Here is a 4,250-nt window from a genome sequence, read left to right as displayed (position 1 = left end):
TATTCCAGGGCACTGCTTATTTTTTCTTATTCATTTGAATTCTAGATAAATAAGCACATTGCATGCAGAAGAGAATATGTATACCACCTATGATGAAATAAGAAGACACGAAATGGTTATGTTGTGCTACTTGGTTATGTTGTGCTGGTCACACCTAGCGGTTAGCATGTTTCCCCTAGTAGTTCTCCTTCATCACCAGGATTCTGGTTTGTGTTATGCTGGTGTTATGCAGATTCAGGTTTTGGGACTGAGTATCTTTAACTAGTTTTAAGTTTTTGAGTTAAGTGGTGTGCCGCTTAACTTTGATCTAATTGTTGAATGCTTAATTAAGAGTTATTATATATAAGGGTTGGAACACCCTTAAAGTGTTTCTTTTAAATTCTATTAATTCGTTGCTGATAAAAAAAAAATACGAAATGGAGTCTTTTGGTTCCGAATTTGTATATTTATATTTACCATATTGATGTTCATTCTCTTTCCCTCTAGCTTTCGGGTATGTAGTGTATGATAGCAGGCTGCCACAGTTCATGGAATATCTAACCTAGATTATGGGCTCTGCTGCTAAGAGTTAGGTATCACGTTTAAATTAATCACTCAATGTAAAAAGGTTATTTTACCTTGTTATTTTATTATTTAACCTTTGCTTTTACCTTGTTATGGTGTTGTATCAGTGTATAACCTTAATGATTATATCTTAGTTCTGATACCTATTGTTCTTACAACAAGGATCAAGAACACTAAAATCAGGTTGACAAGATTAACTCTTATAGAAATCTTCCGAACTTTGGACTGGACTCTCTCGGTCTCTTCTCACATTGGGTGCTCTAGGCTTCTCCTCAAGGTAGATGCTCTCGACTTCTCTTTCGACTAAGTGCTCTCGGCTTCTCTTTCGGCTAAGTGCTCTCGGCTTCTCCTTCAGCTAGGTGCTCTCGGCTTCTCCTTCAACTAGGTGCTCTCGGCTTCTTCTCGAGTTGGGCTCTCACGGCTTCTACTCGAGTTGGGCTCTCGGCTTCTTCTCCTCACAGGTGGGTGTGTGTTGAACCTCTCTTTATAAGGCTCTCTTATTGGGCTTAAGAGTTACTTGGGTCTTTTCTTTTTGCACCTAACATTTTGAAAACACACACCTGTATATTTGGGTCCATCTTATGGGCTTTGCTATAATCACTAATTTAACTTTACTTATTTACTTTTTATATTTAACCTTTCGGTTGAGACTTTCGGTACAACCTTTCGGTCGAGACTTTTGGTACAACCTTTCGGTTGACCTTTCGGCCTAGACAGTACACTAGCCCCCCAGGCATGAGGATTTGAAAAAGACGTTATGCCTAATGAAAAGGACAAATTTTGTATTTAATACCTTTCGTATCAAAGTATTGCCTTGTTTCGTGTACTTTTCTTGATTATGCCGATTGACATGACGAGTTATAATTGTGATATTGTAACGCTTCGTTTGGAAGGGTTTTTTGTTTTTATTGATTCAGAAAGATTGAACTGAATACTCTCAAAAGGTATAATGTCTTCTTCAAGCTCTGTTTCTATTTTTGATGAATTTACAGAATTTTTTGGACATGAGTAACGAGGCTATTAGGAAAGTAATTGAGATGAATGAGGATATTCATTCAATTGTTTCATCTACCATCATTTCTGTTGTGAAGAAGCTATAGATCTTGAAGCTGATTAAAGAGTTGGTTGAATCTAGCAAGAGTCTTGAATAACATAATTTTTTCTTTTTTTTTGAAGATGTGTTTACCTTTTGGATTTCCTTTCAGTCAACCTTTCGGCCTATAACTTATTGAAAATTGATAACAATTGTTTGAAGCCGTTTACCTTTCGGATTTCCTTTCGCCTATAACTTGTTGAAAATTGATAACATAATATTTGAAGTCGTTTCGGCCTATAACTTGTTGAAAATTGATAACAATTGTTTGAAGGCGTTTACCTTTTGGATTTCCTTTCGGCCTATAACTTGTTGAAAATTGATAACAATTGTTTGAAGGCGTTTACCTTTCGGCCAACTTTTCGGCCTATAACTTTCGAATTTTGTGCATACTAGTCCCAATGCTTCTTCTCGTGACATGTTCTCGTAGGCTACTATTCCTTCTCTTACAAATTCGGTGATTGAGCTTGCTAGTCGGACTTTACTAATTGGCAAAGCAATAAGAGAAGAGACTAAGGATGTTGTTTCTTCTTTTGAACTTGAAAAATTGAAAAAGGAAGCAACTGAATCAAATGAGAAGATCAGATCCTTAACTTCCCAAGTTGAAGAGTTGTCTAAGGCTAAGGATTGTTATGAAGCCGAGAAAGAGTCTTTGAAGGATGAGATTACTGAGTTAACGGCTCATAAGTTATCCCTTGACGAGGAGATTCAACGTTTGAAAGGAAACTTCGCTGATCTTTCTGCTGCGAAGAAAGCTGAAGCTGATAATAATCTTCGTTTAGAATCTGTGATAAACCAGTTGAATTCAAGGGTTACTCGAGTTGAGGGTTGTTGTTCAGCAACACAAGTTGGGTTTTGAAAAACCTCTCCAGCAAGCCGAGTATTTTTACAAGATTCCAATGGATGTTGAAAATTTCGACATGGCAAAGATTTTTATAATGACGAACTGATGCCCATCAGTGAAATTCCTTATGATGAAGATGAAGATGAAGATGGTGGCGCTGATGATGATAGGCATGCCGGCGCCGAATAGATTGTTTTAGTTTGTTGTTTTGTAAGAACTCCCAAGTAAAGTTCCAGGGTTCTTAACATGTTTTGTCCCAGCCACTTGATGGTTATTTTGGATGTATAACATCAAGTTATATATAATATTCTATTTACTTTGCACGTATCCCAATTATTTGCTAGTGAATAATCTTTATTTATCACAAATGTGCATGAAAGATAAAGTGAAGATGTGATTGTCCATGTTCACCGCACCATATATCACCTAATATAACCAACGTGTCGGATCCTAGCTTTCAATTTTAGTATTTCTCCAACCTAAAATAAATACATCTCACCTTTTCGGTTTCAGTATCTGGCTTAGTATTTGGCTAACTATGCTTAAAAGATATATCTTAGTTTAACTCATCTAATATAACAAACATGTTCGACCTCATCTTTTGGCATCATCAGTATTCGACATTAGTTTTCGATAATTTTCGATGCACTTTGCCCAACTAAAAAAGCATCTTTGACCATGAGAACTACATATAATATTCTTTGGAAAAAATTTTAAGTGAAAGTAGTTTATGCCGAAAGATTTACATGAAATAGTTCCTTTTGGAAAGTTTTAGGTTCGTCATGAAACCACCTTTTGAACTTAATATAATTGTTTATTGTTTTCTTTTAATTCGAGCCATTTTTTATTACCAATTAAATATCATTTTAGACCTTTCGGCCTAACCAACTTGTTATTTGTTTGAAATATTTAATGTTATTTTTCGGTTACCCATAAATATTATCACAGACTTCTCAATCTTGTTCTTTCGGTTATGTGATCCGATTGATTAATTTTTTTTTTCGGTTACAAGCAAATGATATCATAGAATTCTCAATCTTGTTCTTCCGGTTATGTGATATGATTGATTAATTTTGTTTTTCCGAGACTTCTCGGTCTTAACTTCTCGGTGCCAACCTAACCTTTCGGTCATCTGACTTATATGACTTAAATGTTATCTTTCGATCATAAGCTATTATTTACTTATTATTGACATGAAATCCTGAAGAAGTTATTTTGGATGTATAACATCAAACCATATATAATATTTTACTTACTTAGCATGTAACTTAATCGCTTGCTAGTGAATAATCTTATTTAACATAAGTATGCAGAAAAGATAAAATTAGATGATCTAATATAACCAATTTATCCGGTTCCACCTTTTGGATTTTAGTATTCGGTTTTAACTGATTTATTTTTCAACCTAAGATAAATTTATCTTATCCTTTCGGTTTTCAAGTATAAAATTATTTAAATACTTTGCAACCTGGACCTTTCGATTTTTGAGTTTGAACCGAAAATAATTGTCTATGAACTTCCTAATTAAAGTTCTCGATTTTTCTAGTTAGAGACCAATTTTGACTATTTTTTATAGGTTTGAACTTTTGGACTTGATACTGATACGCCAATGTTTATTTAGACTTCTCAGTTTTGTCTTGAGACCTCTAGGTTTTGCATTAGAACCTTTCGGTTTTTTCGATAAAACCTCTCGGTTTTTGTTTTGTGCCATGCAAAAAATGAGACCTTTCGGTTTTTGATAAAACCTAT

The sequence above is a fragment of the Phaseolus vulgaris genome, chromosome 7 (genome assembly GCF_051622355.1).
Source record: "Phaseolus vulgaris cultivar YP4 chromosome 7, ASM5162235v1, whole genome shotgun sequence".
Lineage (NCBI taxonomy): Eukaryota > Viridiplantae > Streptophyta > Magnoliopsida > Fabales > Fabaceae > Phaseolus > Phaseolus vulgaris.
The sequence above is the reverse complement of the archived record's forward strand: the minus strand, read 5'-3'. Positions refer to the sequence as shown.